Source organism: Hyaena hyaena, unplaced genomic scaffold, assembly GCF_003009895.1.
Source record: "Hyaena hyaena isolate Hyena2069 unplaced genomic scaffold, ASM300989v1 scaffold_804, whole genome shotgun sequence".
Lineage (NCBI taxonomy): Eukaryota > Metazoa > Chordata > Mammalia > Carnivora > Hyaenidae > Hyaena > Hyaena hyaena.
The window spans coordinates 403,971-428,282 of NW_024081436.1; the positions used below are offsets into that span (position 1 = coordinate 403,971).

At 39.2% G+C, this 24,312-nt stretch overlaps 1 long non-coding RNA gene and 1 other non-coding gene across 3 annotated transcripts in view; one reads left to right on the top strand and one right to left on the bottom strand.

Moving 5' to 3' along the window:
• LOC120221691 overlaps window positions 1–24,312 on the top strand; it is a 238,320-nt gene that overhangs the window by 42,866 nt on the left and 171,142 nt on the right. The window lies entirely within an intron of this gene.
• Window positions 378–484, bottom strand: LOC120221694. The gene has a single exon (XR_005525876.1). It is a non-coding gene; the product is annotated as a U6 spliceosomal RNA (small nuclear RNA).

The window sequence follows — 24,312 nt, forward strand, 5'->3', positions numbered from 1 at the left end:
CCCAGGTCTAGCACGTAGTGGCTGGTGATAATCTTGAATAAAGTGCTTAATCTCCTAAACTCCACTTGCAAAATGGGGGTGTTAGTAGTACGTTTCTCTAGGTGTGTTTTGAGTTAAGCTGTGTAAAAGACTTCAAGTGGCACATGAAGGACACATTATGTCCTTTGTAAGTGCCAGCTAATAATATTATTATGTTTCTTTAGCCCTCTGCAGTGGACTCCTTTCTGAGGCAGGCGAGGAGAGGGGTTGCAGGAGGGACTCTGGGAGACCCAGGTACACTGGCAGCACTGTGTTTATTCCCAATCAAAAAAGTGTACCCTAGTGAGAGAAAAAGAACTCTCTGCCTGCACTTTGAGGAACATACAAACATGATTTTTTTTTTTAAGGAACGCTTCATGAATTTGCATGTCATCCTCGTGCAGGAGCTATGCTACTCTTCTCTGTATCATTCCAGTTTTAGTATATGTGCTACCAAAGCGAGCACCCAAACAAGGTTTTTGATGCAGTGACAGCCCTGGATTTAGAACCTTCAGAGTTTCCCCTAGGAATGTCAGGAGACAGTACAGATTTCATGGAGGGACCATCAATGATGTCCTTGTTGGTAAGGCAGCTAGTAGTGGTGAGGGCAGCTGAAAGGGAAGAACCGGAGAGGCCTGTTTGTGCACATGGATGCCAAGCCCTAATGCTCTCAGAGACCCATAAGAGGGACTTTACAGGTGGCTAAAGTCCTGTATCCAAAAGCTGGCTAAGTCTTGGGAAACTCCTGCTACTCAAAAAAAAGTTTTGAGATCTCACAAAATCCACTGATTCTCAGCAAGAGTCTCTTGGAGAGACTTCTTTGCTTGTTATCTTACCTTTTTATTTTTTTTTAATTACAAGGAAAATTTGATTAGAAAATTGTCTCCTTCCTAATGGTTCAGGTGAAGTGTCATATGAAAATAGCATTTTTTTCTATCAAATGTGATCTCTTACTATCTTATCTTTACCTTATACCTAAACCACATGGTTGTCCCCTCAATGTCTGGGTTTTAAACATATTATTAGTTCCACCTGTGGCAACTGGCAACCAGGCTGAAAAGGTATTTACTTACTGCCTCTAGTCAGGGTTTTGGGTTCATTCTTGTGAATGCTGCCCCAAATTTACCATCCTTGCCCTCCATCTTTAAAATTTTTTTTAATGTTTATTTATTTTCAAAGGAGAGAGAGACAGAATGTGAGCAGGGGAGGTGCAGAGAGAGAGGGAGACAGAGAATCCCACGCAGGCTTCAAGCTCTGAGCTGTCAACACAAAGCCCGAAGTGGGGCTCGAACCACATGAGCTCATGACCTGAGCCAAAGTTGGACACTTAACCAGCAGAGTCACCCAGGTGCCCCTTGCCCTCCATCTTTAATATTACTCAATGAATAAAGCCATTGGAAATGCTGATACAAATATTGTTAACAAAGCCAAGATAATCAATGGAGCAATGATTGATACCTCTGTGCTTGCTGAGGATATAATTTACTTAACAGGTGTCTCTCAGTGCTAGGTAAACATGAAGCTAGTATAAACATGAACCTGGGTGTGCCTCTGTCATGTATTCCTTGTTGAATGAATGAACTGGCTGTTGGTGCTTGAGGCTTAATCTCGCCTCTGCAGTCCTAGTTGGGGAAGATCTGTCTAAACAATTGCTTCATACATTCTAGTGTCTTTCCAGATAGACAATCATTTCTTGGAAGCAAGAGTCCTTTTACACTTCATAGTTATTTCTGCAGTATTTAGGAGAGTCCAGAACACAATAAAAGCTTAATAAATATTTAATTGCTTCATCTGCAAAAAAAAAACAAAAAAACAAAAAAACAAAAAACAACCCAACAACAAACAGTGCAGGAAAAAAAAAAAAGGAGTGCAAACAAGCAAATATTTTCTCCTTTCACTTCACGTAGAATTTATATTCCTCTTGCTCATATGCTATTTCTGCTGTAAGAAAGGATTAGCCCGATTTACTTCTCTTACCTTCCATCAGAATGTGGCTGATGTGGACTTTTTCCACACTAGAGAAGGCACTGCTGCCACGTCACTAATATTGAAACAAGGAGTGAGAATTTATAGGAAACTTGGTTGTATGACAGAAACCTTTGCGTTGTGAAACTCAGATCTATTGTGAGTCAGCAGTGATGGTGAAAATACACAGAATGCAATGGCAGCCTAATGGGTCTGAATAACATCAGACGGATGCAAAAAAATGAACATGTGGTAGAACAGAATGCAGAAATGAGAAGCAAGTCTCCACAGATGGATCCTTATTAATTTATATAATAAGTGTACCTCATTGTGTCCCCAGTTTTTTGGAGCAAACTTTTGCTAACCATGCAAATATTAGACATTTACTTGCATAATTTCCCTTGTGTATTTTTACATATACTACATTTTGAAAATGCAATTGAGAATTGGATTTTTCCTCACAATTCCTTCTTTTACTGTTTTGACACAGAAATTATTGTTAATAGACTTCTCCATGAGGATTATGCCTTTCTTTCCCAATGTTGAACACAATGCTAAATGAAATGAGCAGGCGATGCAATTCCTTAAACACAAGAGCTATTCAGCCCTCCTACTCCTCTGCTTCCTCACAAGCGCTCCCTCTCAATCCTTTTCTTTTCCCTTCTGACTTTTACCATTTCTGGGCAGGATATCTAGGCCTGTTGGAACCTCTCAACTCTCCTCTGGGGGTGTGTATTAGTTTGTTCAGGCTGCCATAATAAAATACCACAGACTGAGTGACTTAAATAATAGAAATTTATTTACTCACTGTTCCAGAGGCTGCAAGTCCATGATAAGGTGCCACAGGGTTAGTTTCTCCTGAGACCTCTCTTATTGGGCTGCATTTGGCTGCCTTCTCATGATTTCCTCATATGGTTGTCCTTATGCCTGTGTTTTCTGTGTCACAATCTTCTCTTCTTTTTTAATGTTTACTTATTTTTAAGAGAGAGGGGGGTGTGGAGGGAAGACCTAAGGGGGTCCTACACTGACAGTAGAGAGCCTGCTACCAGGTTGAACTCACAAACCAGGAGATCATGATCTGAGCCGAGGTCGGACACTTAATCGACTGAGCCACCCAGGGGTCCCATGATCTTCTCTTCTTATAAGGACACTAGTTATATTGGATTATGGCCCACCATTATGACCTCACTTTAACTTAATTATCTCTTTGAAGGCACTGTCTCCAAATACAGTCACAATCTAAGTCACAGGAGTTAAGGCTTCAATATTAAACTTTTCAGGACACATTCAGCTCATAACATGGTATTATTTGAAAATGTTGTGCCTGTCTAGTCTTGTTCTATTTAGAATAAAGAAACATAAGATACACACATTATTTTTTTTTCTTTTTTCTTTATTTATTGAGTGACAGAGAGAGACAGAGCATGAGCATGGGAGACGCAGAGAATGGGAGGGGGGGAGACACAGAATCCAAAGCAGGCTCCAGGATCTGAGCTGTCAGCACAAAGCCCAACACTAGGTTCAAACTCACAAACCCTGAGATTGTGACGTGAGCCGAAGTCTGACACTCAACTGACTGAACCACCCAGGTGACCCTCCACACATTATTTTTGAAATATTAGAATTAGATGCCATCTTTCAGAGGAAGGGGCAAGATGGTGGAGAAGTAGGGAGCTCTGTACATTTCACTCGTCCCCACCTCTCAAGCAGAGAAGGCCTGAAGCCATAGGAACCCTTACAGAACCGCAGGAGTTTGGGAGGAAAAGGAAACAGACTCCGCTGAGAAAACAGCCTTATAGGGCTACCTCAAGAAGCAAGCCCAAAGTACACATGGTGGAGAGTCCAAAATACCACTATGAGTAGGGAAATAACCAAAGTCTCAACAAGAGAGACCAAGAGACACCATTCAAAGAGCACTTCCTGAATGGACAGGCCCTGGACTGTCAATGAGCCTTCTTTAATACAGCAGTACTCGCAGATGCAGGGTGCATAACAAGCTTTTAAAACTAACAAGAGAATACGGATGCAAAAATTCTCAACAAGATCCTTGCAAATCGAATCCAGCAGCATATAAAACTAACAAGAGAGAGAAAGCTACCCAAAATGACCAAACGGAAGAACTGTCCTCTAAAGAAATTCCAGGAAGAAAGGACAGCTAAAGAACTGCTGAAAACAGACATAAGCAACATAACTGAGCAAGAATTTAGAACAATAGTGATAAAATTAATCACTGGGCTTGAAAAAGGCGTGGAAGACATCAGAGAAGCTATTGCTACAAAGACTATGGAGCTTAAAAATAGTTGTGATGAATTAAAAAATGCTATAAATGTGATACATAATAAAATGGAGGCGTCCAATGCATGGATTGAAGAGGCAGAGAGGAGAATAGGTGAATTAGAAGACACAATTATAGAAAAAGAGGAAGCCGAGAAAAAGACAGATAAACTGCTCCAGGAACACGGAAGGAGAGTTCTAGAGATGAGTGATACAATCAAACGGAAAAATATCCATATCATAGGAATTCCAGAAGAGGAATAAAGAGGGAAAGGCGCTAAAGGAGTCCTTGAACAAATTATAGCTGAGAACTTCCCCAATCTGGGGAAGGAAACAGACATTGAAATCCAAGAGGCACAGAGAACTCCCCTCAGACATAACTTGAATCGATCTTCCGCACGACATATCATAGTGAAACTGGCAAAATATAAGGACAAAGAGAGAATTCTGAAAACAGCTAAGGATAAAGGGCCCTAACATACAAAGGGAAACCTATCAGAGTGGTTACAGACCTATCTACTGAAACTTGGCAGGCCAGAAAGGAATGGCAGGAAATCTTCAATGTGATGAACAGAAAAAATATGCAGCCAAGAATCCTCTATCCAGCAAGCCGGTTATTCAGAATAGAAAGAGAGACAAAAGTCTTCCCAAATAAACAAAAATAGAAAGAATTCATCACCACTAAACCAGCCCTACAAGAAATCCTGAAGGGGACTCTCTGAGGGAAATGTTGCAAGGGACACAAGGTACCAGAAACACCACCACAAGCATGAATCCTACAAAGAACACAATGACTCTAAACCATATTCGTCAATAATAACACTGAATGTAAATGGACTAAGTGCTCCAATCAAAAGGCATAGCGTAGCAGAATGGATAAAAAAACAAAATCCATCTATTTGCTGTCTATAAGAAATTCGTTTTAAACCTGAGAGCACCTTCAGATTGAAAGTAAGGGGATGGAGATATATGTATCATGCTACTGGAAGTAAAAAAAAAAAAAGCTGGAGTAGCTATACTTATATCAAACTGGACTTTAAAGGAAAGACACTAACAAGGGATGAAGAAGGGCATTATATAATAATTACAGGGTCTATCCATCAGGAAGACTAACTATAAATGTCTATGCACTGAATACAGAAGCACTTAAATACAGAAAAAAATTATTAACAAACAGAAAGAATCTTATGGACAAGAATGTGCTAATAGCAGGGGACTTTAATACTCCACTTACAGCAATGGATAGATCAACTAGACATAAAATCACTAAAGAAACAATGGACCTGAACGACACATTGGATCAGATGGACATGACAGATATATTTAGAACCCTATATCCTGAGGCTGTGGAATTCACTTTCTTCTCAAGTGCACATGGCACATTCTCCAAGATAGATCACATACTGGGACATAAAGCAACTCTCAATAAATATAAAAGAATTGAAATCATACCATGCGTACTTTCAGATCACAATGTTATGAAACTTGAAATCAACCACAGGAAAAAGTCTGGAAAGCCTCCAAAAACATGGAGGTTAAAGAACACCCTACTAAAGAATGAATGGGCCAATCAAGCAATTAGAGAAGAAATTTAAAAATATATGGAAACAAATGAAAATGAAAATACAACAATTCAAGCTCTATGGCATGTGGCAAAGGCAGTCCTAAGAGGAAAGTACATTGCACTCCAGGCCTACTTCAAGAAATTAGAAAAAGCACAAGTACAAAATCTAACAGCACACCTAAAGGAATTAGAAGGAGAGCAACAAGAGCACCCCAAACCCAGTAGAAGAAGAGAAATAATAAAAATCAGGGCAGAAATAACAATATAGAATTAGGAAAAAAAACAGTTGAAAAGATCAATGAAACCAAGAGTTGGTTTTTTGAAAAAATACAAAATTGACAAGCCTCTAGCCAGGCTTCTGAAAAAGAAAAGAGAGAGCACCCAAATAGACAAAATCATGAATTAAAATGGACTTATTACAACCAATCCCTCAAAAGTATAAGCAATTATCAGGGAATACTATGAAAAATTATATGCCAAAAACTGGACGACTTAGAAATGGACAAATTCCTAAACACACACACATTATCCCAAATTCACATGGGAAGAGATAGAAAATCTGAACAGATCCATAACAAGTGAAGAAATTGAAGCAGTTATCAAAAATCTCCCAACAAATAAGACCCCTAGGACAGATGGCTTCTCTGAATTCTACCAGACATTTATTTTTTTTTCTTAAATAGTTTATCGTAAAGATGGTTTCCGTATAACACCGAGTGCTCATCCCAACAAGTGCCCTCCTCCATGCCCATCACCTTCTTTCCCCCTCTCCCTCACCCCTATCAGCCTTCAGTTTATTCTCAGCATTCAAGAACCTCTCATGGTTTGCCTCCCTCTCCCTCCCCAACTATTTTTCCCCTTCTCCCCCATGGTCCTCTGTTAAGTTCCTCCTAATCCACCTATCCATGCAAACATATTCTACCAGACATTTAAATCAGAGTTAATAACGATTCTTTTCAAGCTATTCCAAAAAATGGAAATTGAAGGAAAACTTCTGGACTCATTCTATGAAACCAGCATCACTTTGATTCCCAACCCAGACAGAGACCCAGCAAAAAGAGAGAACTACAAGCCAATATCCTTGATGAATACGGTTGTGAAAATCCTCAACAAGATATTTGAAAATCGAATTCAACAGCACATAAAAAGAATTATCCACCATGACTAAGTGGGATTCATTTCTGGGTTACAGGGCTGGTTCAATATTCACAAATCAGTCAATGTGATATATCACATTAACAAAAGAAAGGATAAACACCATGTGATCCTTTCGATAGATGCAGAAAAAGCATTTGACAAAATACAGCATCTCTTCTTAATAAAGACCCTCAAGAAAGTCGAGATAGAAGGAACTTACTTAAACATCATAAAAACCATCTATGAGAAGCCCTCAGCTAACATCATCCTCAATGGGGAAGAATTGAGAGCTTTCCCCCTGAAATCAGGAACACGACAGGGATGTCCACTCTCACCGCTGTTGTTTAACATAGTGCTGGAATTTCCTAGCATCAGCCATCAGACAACAAAAGGAAATAAAAGGCACAAAAAACAGACACATAGACCAATGGAATAGAATAGAGAACTCAGAATTGGACCCACAAATGTATAGCTAACTAATCTTTGACAAAGCAGGAAAGAGTGTCCAATGGAAAAAAGACAGCCTCTTTAACAGATGGTGCTGGGAGAGCTGGACAGCAACATGCAGAAGAATGAAACTAGATCATTTTCTCACACCATACACAAAAATAAACTCAGGTAAAGGACCTGAATGTGAGACAGGAAACCATCAAAACCCTAGAGGAGAAAGCCGGAAACAACCTCCTTGACCTCAACTGCAGCAATTTCTTACTTGACACATCCCCAAAGGCAAGGGAATCAAGAACAAAAATGAAGTATTGGGACCTCCTCAAGATAAAAAGCTTCTGCAGGGCAAAAGAAACAATCAATAAAACTAATAGGCAACTGACAGAATGGGAAAAGATAGTTGCAAATGACATATCAGATAAAGGGCTAGTATCCAAAGTCTATGAGGAGCTCACCAAACTCCACACCCGAAAAACAAATAATCCAGTGAAGAAATGGGCAGAAGACATGAACAGACACTTCTCCAAAGAAGACATCCAGGTGGCCAACAGACACATGAAATGATGTTCAGCATCCCTCCTCATCAGGGAAATACAAATCAAAACCACACTGAGATACCACCTCATGCTGGCCAGAGTGGCTAAAATGAGCAAATCAGAGGACTCTAGATGCTGGCAAGGATGTGGAGAAATAGGCACCCTCCTACACTGTTGGTGGGAATGTAAACTGGTGCAGCCTCTCTGGAAAACAGTGTGGAGGTTCCTCAAAAAATTAACAATAGAACTCCACTATGACCCAGCAGTAGTACTACTAGGAATGTATCCAAGGGATGCAGGGGTGCTGACATATAGGGGCACATGTACCCCAATGTTCATAGCAGCACTCTCAACAATAGCCAAAACATGGAAAGAGCCAAGGTGTCCATCAACTGATGAATGGATCAAGAAGATGTGGTTTACCAATACAATGGAATACTACATGGCATTGAGAACGAATGAAATCTGACCATGTGTAGCAACATGGATGGAACTTGAGGGTGTTATTCTGAGCAAAATAAGTCATGCAGAGAAGGACAGATACCATATGTTTGTACATATAGGTGGGTTACGAGGAACTTAATGGAGGACCGTGGGGGAGAAGAAGGGGAAAAATAGTTGAAGAGAGGAGAGGCAAACCATGAGAGACTCTCAAATGCTGAGCACAAACTGAGGGCTGATAAGGGTAGGGGAGAGAAGTAGGGGTTGATGGGCATGAAGGAGGTCACTTGTTGGGATGAGCACTATGTGTTATATGGAAACCAAGTTGACAATAAACTATTTAAGGGAAAAAATAGATGCCATATTTCAAATACATAGAAGTTATTTCATAATCTTAAATGATTAAACTAGTAATTTTCAGTGAGGGCAGGACAGCTCCTAGCAGCATTTTAGAAATTTTTTGGAAGGTTTTGGTTGTCACAATGATTGAGGGTGCCACTACATAAAGCATAGCATCTGATTATTTTTGTAGCAGCTACATATCAAACTACGTTTTAAAAATTACAATTTGTGGCACACCTGGGTGTCTCAGTTGGTTAAGCATCTAACTTGACTCAGGTCATGATCTTGTGGTTCGTGAAATTAAGCCACATGTTGAGCTCTGTCCTGACAGTTCGGAGCCTGGAGCCTGCTTCAGATTCTGTCTCTTCCTCTCTCTCTGTCTCTCCCCTGCTCACACTCTGTCTCTCTCTCTCAAAAATAAATAAACATAAAAAAAAGACGTTAAAAATTACAACTTGCTTTCTTTTTATATTTTGCAAATGTAAAATAATTACAACTATATTTTATAATTTATATTGTAATTAGGGCCTTATATTAATTTGTAGGTAAGTTACCTATGAATTTTATATCAGAATCATAATGGTGGTATGATTTGTTTAAAAAATATTTGTTTAAAAAAAGAGATGTTGGATGGGGTGCCTGGGTGGCGTAGTGGGTTGGCTATCGGACTTCGGCTCAGTTCATTATCTCATGGTTTGTGAGTTCGAGCCCCATTTTGGGCTGTGCACTGACAGAGTGGAGCCTGCTTGGGATTCTCTCTCTCTCTCTCTCTCTCTCTCTCTCTCCCCCTCCCTCCTTCCCTCCCTCTCTCTTTCTCTCTCAAAAATAAATAAATACTAAAAAGTTTTTAAAAAAGGAAATATTGGGTTTGATAGGGTTGAAACTCTCTAACTATACATTAACTTTCTTAAGGGCAGGAATATCTCTTACTCATTTTTCTTTCCGAAATTCTAAACCATGTATGGTACCTAGAAGGTGTTCAATCTATAGTTGTTAGCTAAGTGAATGCTTTTTTCAGATATTCTTTTATTTTTACCATTGTGGAAATGAAAAAGGAGACATTTTAATAACTGTGTATCACAATTATGTTTTCACTGATTTTTGCATGCCTTTGAGTAATTTACTATTCATTAATAAATGAGAATAAAAGGCACACAGGATTGGTCATAGTGGTGGGAGGTGAAGCGGAAACTTTTGTGTCCTGGTGGCCAGACGACAAGAGAATTTCAGGAAGGGGGAGCCTGGGTGGCTTAGTCGGTTAAGCGTCCGACTTTCACTTAGGTCATGATCTCGGAGTTCATGGGTTCGAGCCCCGTGTCGGGCTGTGCTGACTGCCAGCCCAGAGTCTGGAGCCTGTTTCAGAGTCTGTGACTCCCTCTCTCTCTGACCCTCCCCTGCTCACGCTCTCTCTCTCTTCTAGAAATAAATAAAACATTAAAAAAAAATTTAAAAAAGAATTATAAGAAAAGAGAATTTCAGGAAGGAGGGCAGTATTATACAATTCAGTTCCTTGTTTTTGTAGAGATTAATTTATAGACTGAGAATTGCTTTGGTTTGTAATCAAATGAAGTTGATTCTGAATGTTTCCCTACATGGAACGTTCTGTAATCCTCATCCTTCAAAGTCTCCAAAGGAAGGAAAGAGGAAAGATAATTAGGAGTCAGGCTTAAGAACCTCCCATTCTTTACTCCTGTAAGTAGGAAAACAAACAAATAAAAAAACACCAATTTCGTAATTCCAGTGTCACAGTTGTGTTCCCTGGTTAGTCGACTCTGAGTTCAGCAGGTAGAAAGTTGACCAGGAAATACTCTCAAGATTTACACCTGTAGATGAGAAGGAAAGGTAGCAGGATTGTGCAAAGGAAGAAGCTGAACTGTAATGGAATTTTGACAAAGGTCTAAGTTGACCCCATGGAAAGCACTGAAACTGAAGCCGTTTTGAATTTTTCTAAATGTCAGGGGTAGAGGTTGGATCTTTAGATGCCATACTAACTGGTCACTGGGTGCAGGTGCTCCAGGAAGAGAGCATGACCTTGAATGATCTGGCTTTTCTCAGTAGAGAGGGGCTCATATGAGATTGGTGAGCCTCTAGCTCTCCCAGGAGCCAGAGGCCTAGGGACTGCAGGCCAGAAGGGGCATCAGGCAGGCTCATCACAGTGTCCATTTCACGTCAGATCTGCTTTCCTGGGATTCTGCTTAAAACTGGAAAGTGCACAAGAGATTCAAGCTTGCAATATTCAATGTTATAAGTAAAATAGGGTCTTGATATGGTTAGTCTCTCTCTGACTTGTGAAATCTTCCTATCTTCTCTTTGAGGATTTATGGTCTTGGCTTTCCTTTTTTCTTTTCTTTTCTTTTTTTTTTTTCCTTGAAGAGCAATATGAAGAATGAGACAAATGCACTAACATCTAAAAAGTGGTTAACTTAATACCCTATCTAAAGCAGATGGAAAAGCATTTCTTTCCTGTCCTAATAAAGATAATTGTTCTCCTTTATAGAATTGAGGTGATAAAGTGTAGGAATTGTCAGAACAATGAAACAATTTTGCCTAAACACTGTCCTCCAATCTGCCTTTGAAATGAATTACCAAGTTAAGCCACCAAAGTGCACACTCAACTCCTTGTTCTCTTCATATTTTGTTTCCTGTTTCAACCAGAAATTTTGTTTTCTCCCTCCTTGTCAGATACTTCTATGGGAAATTCTCATATAATGTCCTTAGATGATCTCCCACATGCAAATATGTTTTCCTCAGCTGGAAGACTTAGGCTCCTCATTCAAACTAATTCCAGCTCTCAGACAATTTAGAAGGCTGGTGTTTGTTTTCCTGACTAGAAGCTTTCTGCTTTGGGGCCAGAAAATCTATTCTTATTTCAATCCCAGCAGCTGAACAATTTGTGATACAATGGGCATAAAATAGGCAGGAAACTCAAAGTAATACTTCTCATGGTTTCGTTTGGCATAGAGGGTCTTTTCATCCTCTCTTCACACTAAGCATTTCTATCTATACAGAAAAATATATGAATTCTCTTTTCAATTCCCTTCATTTGTAGACCAGAATGTTCAGATTATGTTGAATTGAAAATAATGCTCAAAAAGGCATGTCCCATTTGTGTCCTGCTCAGAGCTTAAGCTGTTTCTTGAACATCCAAGGTGTTAAACATAAATGTCTTCATTGGTTGGTTGTGTCTTTCTATTCAAACCTTAGGCTTTGATTTTTCCATGTCAGTTCTCTTGGTGTGACTTGGGAAGGCAGACAACTTAGGGTCACAAGATGACACAAAATAGGTCCTGGGTGGGCATCCAGCCGCTTCAGAGAGGAGATGGTGGAAGCTGCAGGTAGGTATTTTTCTGTTTGGCTGTTTCTCTGGCTCTTTAATTTAGCAGCATTTGTGAGATTCAACCAGATTTTTTGTGTATAGATGTAGATTGTTCACGGTCTTTGCCATGTTGGGGGTCATTTTTAAACCTTCCTTTTCACCTGTCTCTTGCTCCTATTTCGTTAGCAAATGCTGTCGATGTAATCTTCCAATATATTTCTAAAATCTTGCTCGCTCCTGCCATCTCCTCAGACCCCGCAGAGGCTCTGGCTAGTAGTACTTGCTGGACTGCGACAGTTGTATTTTAATGAATATCCTCACTTCCCCTCTCGTTTCCCTCCATTCTTGTCTACACATGCAGCCAATAGGACACCGCCCCCCCTTGCAAAAAAAAAGAAAAAGCAGATTGTAGCGTGTTAGTCATGAACTTGAAACTTGAAACATTTCATGGATTCCCAGTGTGTATTCCAGTGAGGATAGCGCTCAAAGCCCCTTAGAATGTAGTCTGTGAGGCCCTGCAGGACTGGCTTCTGCCTAACACTGCCCCTCTACCCTCTTCTGCTACGTTCTCCAGCCCCATTATGTGTGTCCAGTTCCTCAAAAGTAAAGCACCTCCCTGTTCTCAACTTTGATGTATTCTACTTTTGGGGAGGGGTATATTATTTTTCCTACTTGAATTAGTTTCCTACCCTCTCTTAATCTGGCAAATTTCTACCCAGTCGTTTCTCAGAGAGGCTGCCTTCCATGAGGTACCTGGTTCCATTAAGTCTCCTTGTCATTTTCACTGACAGTGATTGCCACATCTGACATATTACCATGTGATTGCTTAATGCCTCTCTTCCCAACTAGGCTGTGGGCATTTATGAGGACAAGTCTGTTTTGTTTACTGTTGTATCTGCAGTGTCTAACATAGTGCCTAGTACATAATGGCAGCCCCCAAGTGTTTTTGGAATGAACAACTAGTTAAAATGGAGTTTCAGGGAGTATGACAAAGTTTACCAGAAAATGTATTAAGAGGGACTTTTCATTTACACCCCTTGATCTGAGGCTTTTCAGCTGAAAATAGATGAATTTAGTATCAGGATTTCTGAACACCTTGCACCACAGCCAGTCAATATAGGCAACCATTCGCTTAATGAACTGCTCTGGCCAAAGCTCAACCTTTCATTTTAGAGAAATACAGCCCTTAAATTAGAAGCAGCATGAACACTAAGCCAGAGTTCCAGTCTGGAACTTTAAAGCTGACTACATCCATATGAGTCACATCTCTAGGCAACAGCATTCATCCCAGCCTCCTGTTTATGCTGTTCTTCTCCACCAGTATAGCAATAGGTGATATATAATTTATTAAGTGAATATGCAGTGACTAAAATGACAGATTAAGAAGTTGACCAAACTCTGGATTGCCGATGGCTTCTGAGGCCACAAGAGGGAGCTGTTTAAATTCTTGTTAAACAGAACAATTGAAAGAGAAGAAATTTGGCAATCACGAGGTTGGCCAGATGGACACCTATTTATATGATATTGACTCTGGAATTCCACTTATTTTTAAACTACAAAAAATTCAATTCTTTTTATCTGCAATGTGATTTGCATTTTAAATGGTGTTGTTAAAGGCAGAGAATTGTTTTTGCTTTAAAACCTAATTTTAACTAGTATGAAAAAGTGTAAGTATTCAACTAAGTGACCAAGAGATGAAAATACCTTTCAAAATTAATCTTATCTTCTAAATATTTAATAACCAGCCTTAGGAAGGAAGGAAATAAGCTTTTCTTTAAAAAATTATGGTTTCTTCTTAATAGAAGACCATAGGGGAAGGGAAGGGGAAAAAATAGTTAAGGAGAGGGAGGGAGACAAACCACAAGAGACTCTTAAATACTGAGAACAAATTGAGGGTTGATGGGGGTGGGGAGAGGGGAAAATGGGTGATGGGCATGGAGTAGGGCACTTGTTGGGATGAGTACTGGGTGTTTGTTATATGGAAACCAACTTGACAATAAACTATAATTAAAAATCAGTTTCTTTCAGGAATTAGTCTAGAGAGTTTAAATATGTAAATATCTGTGCAAATCATCAGATTTTTAAGGAAAGTTTTAATGTTCATTTATTTTTGAGAGAGAGAGAGACAGAACATGAGCAGGGAAGGGGCTGAGAAAGAAGCAAGCTCCAGGCTCTGAGCTGTCAGCACAGATCCTGATATGGGGCTTGAACTCACAAATGGTGAAATCATGACCTGAGCTGATGCTTAACTGAATGAGCCACCTGGGTGCTCCAATCATCAGATTTTAAAAAGAAATGTACAAATTGTGGCTTGAGAACTGATTCTTAAGAACACTAAAGTCTAATTATAGACATATTTACATATCATGGACTCAGTTATGCAATAGCTACAGATGTGTTGACATCCTGTTCACCCCAAGAATGCAGTTGAACTGCCAAAAGGGACAGGGCCCATGGGCAGAAGTATCTTTTTCTAGTGCAAAGCTAGTCAGGGGGCCATACATGCATTGTTTGGCATCAAATGATGAATAGTAATAACAGCACTAGTAACATTCATTGGGTGTTTATATACACTGCCAGGCACTGTGCTATAGCGTAGTTCATTAATTCCTCACAACCCTGTGAAGTAGCCACTAATTCTATTTTTACTTTAGAAATGAGAAAACTTGATGCTTAGAAAGTGACATGTAAGATCACAAAGCTATTGAGTGGAGGAGGCATGATCTGAATCCTCTCCCAGGGTTAGTTTCCCTAAATGAATTCTACTCAGTTGGCAAATCTGACTGTGGGTCAAATCACTGGTCCTTTGGGTAGAATGCTTCTTACCCTATAATAGGTTAAACCTATACGTCATCATCCTTATTTTGAACACCAGGATTCTGCCAAGATTCTCTTCCTCGCCTAAAATGTTTTGTCTTAAGAGGGGAGAAGGGGGCGCCTGGGTGGCTTAGTCGGTTAAGCGTCCAACTTTCGCTTTGGTCATGATCTCGCGGTTCGTGGGTTCGAGCCCCGCGTCGGGCTCTGTGCTGACTGCCAGCTCAGAGCCTGGAGCCTGTTTCAGTCTGTGACTCCCTCTCTCTCTGACCCTCCCCTGCTCATGCTGTCCCTATCTCTCTCCTAGAAATAAATAAAAAAACATTAAAAAAAAATTAAAAAAAAAAAAAGAGGGGAGAAGAAAGCTTGTATAGTCATATAAAGTACATCTCTATCTGGGATGATTGTCAGTAAATAGAAAATGTGATAAAGATGATGGTTTTCTGCTGATTCATTCAGGTGATGTCAATCTACACAGAAACACAAACTTATCTGAATCATGAAGAACAAACACCACTTAATGTTAAAAGGGAAGCCATCAAAAATACTCTAAGCACGTGACTTTTTAAAAAATTCTTATATTTTCCTGTAGTTGTCTAGAGCCTGAGTGTGTGTTTTGAGTAAATATTCAAACATGTCCATTAGCAGAAACCCAAATATCATCTTTCTGACTCAAGGTGGGGCTGTGGCCCATAAAGTACAGGGGGAATAGGAAGGTCTGAATCCTTTTGTTAATGATTGTCTATCATCTGCCTACATTTTCTCTTTACTCCTACTCTCAACCCTATTCCTAACTGGGCTCTTTAAACACTTGAAAAACACTGCTGATTTTTCTTATGAGGCTATTTATGAGAAAATGGCATTACTGAATATAAAAACAAATGACCCATTCTCATTACTTAATTTTTTTGTAATGTCTCCTTAGGTCTCTATTTAAGTTTTCCGTAAGAACTAGGCACAGAATTTGAATGATTTTTAAATAGGGACTGAAACTCAATAGTGCCTTAAGATCTTATTATTTTCTATTGTTAATATAGGGTCAAGCTTGCTTGCTTTTTAATTTCAGTGGTTGACCAAAAGCCAGCACCAGGACTGAGACTGGGATGTAATTTAGACCTGAGAAACATGTGTTCAAATATGGTAGCAGATATGAGAAAGTTCTCTGGAACAGGCTAAGGGTCACTTTTAGGCATCCCTTCCCCACAGGATTGCCAGTTTAAAAACAGGCTGTTCAATTAAATTTGAATTTTGGATAAGCAATGAATAATTTTTTTAGTATAAGTATGTCCTGAGTACTACACAGAAGGTACTTTTATTTAAAATTATTTATTATTAGATGTGTCTGGGTGATTCAATCAGTTAAGTGTCTGACTCTTTTTCTTGGCTCAGATCATGATCTCATAGTCTGTGGGTTCGAGCCCTGCATTGGGCTCTGTGTTGATAGTACAAAGCCTGGTTGAGATTCTCTCTCTGCAATCTCTCTCTGCAATCTCTCTCTCTCTCAAAATAAATACACTTTGAAAATTATTCATTATTTATCTGAAAGTCATATTTAACTGGATGTCTTATATTTGTATTTGCTACATCTGGCAGTTCCATTTTTCCTCTTTCTACCTCCATTGTCAATGAGCTTAGTGGTTCAGAGTATAGGCCCTGGAACCAGATGGCTGGGATGACTTGCTAGTTGTGTGACCTTCAGCAGATTACTTAGCTTCTCTGTGCTTAGTTTTTCTTATCTGTAAAATGGGGATAAGAATAGAATGCCCCCTACCTCAGAGTTCTGTCAGCAGCCCTTGGCACAGAGCACAACTTCCTTTACCAAAGTAGTTAAACCTTTTATGAAGGTTTCTATGTCACCAGAACTCTTTCTTTCATCTATTTTAAAAGATTGTAGATGATTGAAGATGCAGCATTTTGTCCTATAACTACTGAGGCTAGGTCTTTGAAAGGTCCTCAGGAAGAGGGGGTAAGAATATTTATCTTTCTTATTAACACCCTGATCCTGTACACTTTTGGATGAACTTATAAATTTATTCAAAGATCCTGAGCTTGGAGACAGTAAATGACTTGGCCAAGGTCAAGCTTCACCGGTATATCGAAATGGAGGACCTACTCCTTAGGTAGGTGGGGCCTGAGAACTGGAGGTAAGGACGTATGTGATGTATGGAGGTAAGGAGCCTCTTGTCATCTGTGTCCATTTCGTTGGCCCCTACTGCTCTCTAGGAGGCCAGAAGCTCTCACTTACTCACAGGTAATGGCAGGGAAGGGATCAAGAGCTCCCTCACTAGGGTGTGAGGATGGCAGCAGGCCAAACAGCCCCGCAGAGCTACCTGCGGGAGTTAATGAATCTTCTCAAGAGTCTCATTCACCCTCGGTGGAGAGATTTAAGTACCAGGGAGAATAGTTATTCGTGTAGAGCCCCAGTTATTGTCAGAGGGACTGTTGAATATAAATTCAAGGTCTAATAATTTTTATTGTCTATTAACAGCTGAGATATTGAAGGTTTGTGAACACTGAAACCTTCAGCCATTGAGAGCTATGTGTCTGAAATATTGATGAGGATTTCATGCTATTATCAGTTTTCTAACTTGGAAATCATTGAAAACAGGACAACAAAAAATAGAACTTTTCTTTCCATCCTATTATTTATACTAAAGATTGCTCTGTGGGACCATCAGAATAGAGTGCTCCTATTCTATTTCAAGCAAAGCCTAGAGAAGAGAAAAGAAAGCTCAGAACCTAGTCTTCAGGCTTAGCTTTGTCTAGAGAGGAAGACGAGGATGAAGAGCATGGCCAGATATGAAAATCTGTCTGTCTCTTAGACATGTTAAGAGTGCTCTAAGGCTAGAACCTGAAGACATTAGAACTGGAGTGAGGCAGAGCTCTAATACTCTGACACCACCTGTCAGCTCACAGTCAAGGAAACCCAAGCCCAGGACAGTCTGGAGATTTTCACAAAGTCATATATCCAGTTAGTAGAACCTTGTTCTCCTCTCTCTCTGGCTTGTGTTGATTTTGTGACTGTGGTCACCCTCCATAAATGCCAAGCGGTTGTTTGCTGAGCACTTGGAGCTGCTAGAGAAGAGGAGCTGGAGGAAGGATGCAGTACCCTCACAGGGTTACATGTATCTTCAGGAAATGGGGAAACGGGTGGGATCGTTTTGAGAGTCAGGGTGGTTTTTACATTCAGTTTATATCTTCTATGAAGTGTGCATGAGTGGGTGATGGGCATAGTAGTAGGGAGTTGGGACAGGGAGAGTTTCAGTGGACCCCATACAAGAAAACAAACTGGTGGCTATCAGAGAGGAGGTGGGTGGGAGATGGGTTAAAATAGATGATGGGGATTAAGGAGGGCACTTTTGATGAGCACCGGGTATTGTATGGAAGTGTTGAATTGCTGTATTGTACACCTGAAACTAATATTATACTGAATGTTAACTAACTGAAATTTAAATAAAAACAAAACAAAAAAGAAGCCTAAGATGATTTTCCTGTCCATGCAGTCCTTATAAACTGCTTGAGGGAGACAGAACAATCACACTTGGAACCATGAGAGGGTGATGACTCACTGTGTTATAGGCAACCAACTCTTAAGTGATGTTTAGAAGCTAAAATGTAGCCCATTTTTCTGATCCTCAGGTGAATCAGCTTCTGTGAGTCACTCCAGTGAGGAGAGCTGTTTTGTCTCAGTAAGATGGCATGTGTGGCTTATAAGGAGACTAGGAGTCTTAAATACATAGGACTCCTATTTAACAGTAGTCCACAAATTTTTATAAGCTTAAAAGTTTTGTTTGTAAATGGCTTCCATATGCTTATCTCAGGAATATGCTGGAAAATATTTTTCCAGTGGAATTATCATCATGCTTACCATTTTTTTTTCTTTTTCAGTTTTCAGATGTCTACTCTTTCCTCTCTTGTGTCTCCTAGGGCCATACATTTGTTTGTAATAGGGTCCTTTAGTATCACTTAAAGATAGTCGAAGATGCTATGCTGGTGCTTTATGTTTTACAAAGATGAGAAAGACATGCCTTTCCCTGATGGTACACAATGCCATGGGGGAGGGGATGGCAGCAGAAAGGAAGGAAGAAGGAGGGGATAAGAAAGGTACATAGATTCCTTTACTTCAAGGCAGGGTGTATATGATGCCATAAGACAGGTATCCAAATATGCCATGTAAACTGGAGATTAAATCCACTTTGGGGCAACCTCAAGGAGGGAAAGAGAGGAATTGGGAGAGACTGCATATCGAAGGTGACATTTGAACTGGTCCTTGAAGAATCAGTAAGCACAATGTTGCAAAGTGAGGAGTGGTTTAGGAGGAAATGAATAGCTCAGTCTGGTTGGAAAGAGGGTTATTCGAGACAGTTGGTGGAGATAAGATTGAAAAAATGCTCTGAGAGTACTTTGGTCGAGGAGGCTTTTGGACTTAAGCTGATAGGCAACAGCAAAGCCTGGAAAATCCCTAAGCAAAGGACAGATATGTAGTAAAATAACTACCACTGCTTTTTCAGTGTGATCCCTTTTATTAGAAGTAAACAACACTTGTGGGGATGAGCACTGAGCATTATGTGGAAACTAATTTGACAATAAACTATTTTAAAAAAAAAGAAATAATAAGTTTGGGAAATAAAATAAGTCCTTAAATTGAAAAAAAAAAAAAGAAGTAAACAAATGGTAAACAAGCTAGCTGATATGGAGATCTTACTCACATACAGAAAGACTAAGTTGTGTTACACTTAACTGTATCTTCTATACTTTGTACAGGTTTGTAACTTTATATATAAATGTTGTTCATATCAATGGCATGAGGACTATAAAGTACTACTTAGGGAATCATTGAAAGAAGATGCATCAAGGTGGATGAATCAAGGAATTGTGCTAAGTGAAAGAAGTCAGATTCAAAAGATTATATACTGCATGAATCCATTTATATGATATTACTTTTTTAAAAGCCTGTTTATTTTGAGAGAAAGAAAGCAGGAGTGGGGGACGGGCAGAGAGAGAGAGAGAGAGAGCGAGCACAGAGCCTGATATGGGGTTCTGTGGGGCTCGATCTCATGAACCATGAGATTATGACCTGAGCCAAAATCAAGAGGCAGATGCTTAACTGACTGAAACACCCAGGCACCCCCATTCATATGACATTCTGAAAAGGGCAAGATTATAGAGATGTAGAACAGATCAGTTGTCACCAGGAGTTAGAGGTGGGTAGAGGGTCTGCATACAAAGGCCAACAAGAAGGAATTCTTTGGGCATGTTGGAGTTGTTCTGTATCCTGTGTGTGATGGTGGTTATAAGAATCTGTGCATATGTTGGGGCGCCTGGTCGCTCAGGTGGTTTAGCATCCAACTCTTGTTTTTGGCTCATGTCATGATCTCACAGTTGTAAGATTGGGCTCCGTGCTGGGTATTAATCCTGCTAAAGATTCTTTCTTTCCCTCTCCCTCTGCCCCTCCCCTACTCTTTCTCTCTCTCATAAAAAAAAAAAAAAAGAATCTATGCATGTGTTATAGCTCATAGAACTGAACATCAAAAATTCTTTCTGTATTTAATCTTAAAAATTAACAAGAAAGAAAAGGTTGAATGATACGGTTTCTAGAAATGATATTTTTGTTGTCTAATTTTTCAAGAACTGGTAATTTATAGTATATATGGCAAGTCTATATATATGAATTTAGTTAGTATATAAATAATTATATAGTAATATATAATTGATTATATGTTAATTCATATTTAATTAATGAGAATATTAATTATCTAACTATGGCTGTAAGAAAAAACTTGCTACATATTCTCAAATATTCAGGAACTTTATTAGAGATCACATTAGCCCTGTTGTATAAATAGATGATACTCACGAATAGCATATTAATTGTTTTTACAGTGATTGCTCTTGAACTCTTGCATTTTAACATTTTAACACATTCTTCTTCCAATCTTGTTTATGTTAGAAATTTGCTTAATAAACTTTTTCATTATAATCATATTAAATGTAAGCCTCAGATCAGATTGGATCTCACGGAGTTTGATTTAGCGGTATTCAAATAAGTGAAGTGTGTTTTTGAAATCTGGTTGTTATAAGTACTTTTCTATCACTAGGGAATCTCAATGACTATTTTTCAAGGCATAATGACTACAGAGTGTAATTGAAATCAAAGTTTCAAGTCACATTATCAATGCGCTGAGGATGGAAAGTAAAGGGCTTTGTTTATTATAGACCAGGATCAAAAGGACTGACCTATTATGGATTAGAAGTTCCAAAATGATTTCATTCTGTTTCCTTTGAAGCTTCTTTCTGGTTACTCTAACTCACTATGTGTTTTTGACTAAAATAGTGGTTGATGACTCTCTTAAAATAACACATTGCCTTTTGACTTAAACCTGTATTTACTTTGTAGAATAATAGGTTTCAGAATCTGAGTGCTGCACTCCTCACCTCTACCATGATTACAGTTTGCATGTTAATAGAGGTGGTACTCCCAGCCAGACAGGGGCCCCCAACCAAATCTAACTTCTTTGAGAGGCAAAGGGTGGTAGCCACAAACCACATAAAATCCCATGGCATGGGATGGAATAACCAGTTTGGATGTCCATTGACATTTTTACTTTTGTTCTAATGAATGACTTTCACTGTTATAAAGGGCAAATATATGTTGTTAGAGCTATTTTAAAATTAGTAAAATTAGGTTGTGGAGGTTTTAAGGTCCTTACAATGTTCCAGGACACTGTCTTCATCACACATAATTTGAACATCTTCACTTATAAGCTTGATTTCTATGTCATAGTTTCTATGTCTGCCCCATTGTCATTGGGCAAAACCTTGCTTGGGCCTTCATTGCATTCTGACTGCCCCCCACCCTGCGCTCATTCCTTCATTTACACAGCTGCAGAGCTCACTGAAAAAGTGTGTGGATTTAAAACTCTCCAATGGATTCTTACTGTTTTCAGGATAAAATCCAAAATCTTCAACAGGACTCAGAAGGCTGGAATGATCTGGCCCTTGGCTACTCTAACAGGTGCATTCTGACTGCTTTAATTCTTCACTGCTTTAGTTCTTCCTTCTGCAGAGCCTTGGCACAGGTTGCCTCCACCTGGAACACGCTTTCTAGACTGCTCTTTCCCATCCAGTCTTTATATCCTTGATTGAGTGGCCCTTCCCAAAGGCAACCTCCCTGAACTCCCAGGCTGAGTCAGTTCCCTCTGGTATTAGTATTTTTTATTTCTCTTTATGAGCGCCTGTCAAAATTGTAATTGAGCAATTACTTATGAAATTATTTGTTGATTGTATTCCCTGATAGAATTGGCCCCACACTTCTAGGGAACATTTCTATCTTGTGTACTGATGTTTCTCCAGAGCCTAATCAAGTGTCTTACTCATAATATTTGTGCAATGAATATTTGTTAAGTGAATAAATGAAAAACCAAGGCTGTAACTTTAAAATTATTATTCTTTGTTTTAGTTAGTGCTATTGACTGAGTCCAGTGGTGAAATAAGTGGCGCAAGTGGATTCCAGCCTGTATGTCTGTGTGTCTCAAAATATTATCATGGATACACATCACCTGGGAACCTTTATAAACATATAGCTTCTTAGATACCATCCTCTGAAACACCAATTTCTATATCTGGTACAGAGGCCAGGAGTCTGTCTGTGAAATGAGAATCCTGGGTGATTTTGATGCAGGTGTTTGGGAACCACTCTTTGAGAAGCACTGCTGTGAGATAATGATTTTCACATAAAACCAGCCCAAGGGTTTGTATTTGGTGATCAAATCGATTATAGCCACCTTAGAAACAGGTTTGCAATCTTAAAGAAAATTTAAAAATAAACCTCTTTTATTTGAGTAGTAATTAAGAAGTGGAGATAATTGAAAGTTATTCACTATAAAATTGGGTTAGAATGCTGAATCTAAGTAATATATCAAAGGACATGATACTGTTCAAATTAGTAAACCAAAGAATGTTGATATATATAATAAATATATAAATCAGCTATAATGACAAAATACTAATCTTTCCAATTAATCCTTTACAGAAAACCCAAGTCCTTTCACCTGCTTCCCTATAAGACCATGGGCAGCAGAGACATATAGTTCTCCTCGACAACTATCTGTCCAATATCTCTACTCTTATCTCTGGCACATACACCAGTGTGTGTTTTAGGTAGGGTGGTGATGGTTTTATACATCTTCTAGTATCATCACCCATTTCCATAGCAAGTGATAGTGATTCAAGTATCAATGGCAAGAGAAAAAGATCCAGAGGCAAAAGATTATAGTTTTAATTCTTTATTTAAGGTTTTTCCACTTAGGGCAAATACCAGGGCTGATTGGATCTTCTGGGCTTTTGCTTTAAAGGGATAGTGGGAGAGGAAGAATATGAAGGGTACAATTAAGGGAGCATGCTGTTTCTGATGGGTCTGTTTCTTCATTACATGTTTTGTTAGAGGTCCCATAAATACATTGCCTCTCATGTTTTCAAGGACTTTTAACATGATAACTATCTGGGCAAATTACCATCCTATTTAAATTAAGCATCCTTAAAGAGATCAATTCACTGTCTCCAAGCTAAATTCCATGTAACAATTATTGCCTGAGAGATTTCATGAGAGCTCCCAGGTTTGTCAGTGCTTTATACTAATGATATGATTCCAGGACTCGGCATCCAATTTGTATCACATAGCCTGCTGGTTGCAATTTGAGTTAAAAGAACAAAGATGACATCAAAGGTCGTGTTTGAACTGTCTCTGTGAATATCTCTCTTCCTCAGTGCATTTGTATTTAAGGCTTTGGATCCCGAGATAACACATTTGTTTAGAAAACCATTGTTTCTTCTTGTACTTCTCTATAAATGCCTCTCTAAAACAGTAATTTTGTGTGTGTGTGTGTGTGTGTGTGTGTGTGTGTGAGAGAGAGAGAGAGAGAGAGAGAGAGAGAATAGTGAAATAGCCTTTATATTTCAGTAAGTCTTTTCAATACAGTGATCTCTTTCATTTAGTTGGAGGCTTGCCTTATAAATGAAGCTGTCATTGGACATGATTGGTCATTATCCTTAGTTAAATTTATCCATAATAAGCTTTCAGTTAACAGGTGTTCCCAGTGTTACTGATTGTTAAATGTCATGGGGTGCCTGGATGGCTCAGTTGGTGAAGCATCTGATTTCGGCTTGGGTTATGATCTCATGGTTCGTGGGTTCAAGCCGTGCATCGGCTCTGTGCAGACGGCTAGCTCAGAACCTGGAGCCTGCTTTGGCTTCTGTGTCTCCCTCTCTCTCTGCCTCTCCCCTGCTTGTGCTCTCTCTCTCAAAAATAAAAAAATTAAAAAAAAAAAGTGATTGGAGGGACCATATGGCAGGATATGGTGTTCAACTAGGAAAGATACAACCCTGGGAAATTAAGTTTCCCATGTACTTTTCCATCTGAACTAATCTCTTTAATCTTCAAGGGACATGGCCACCCTACT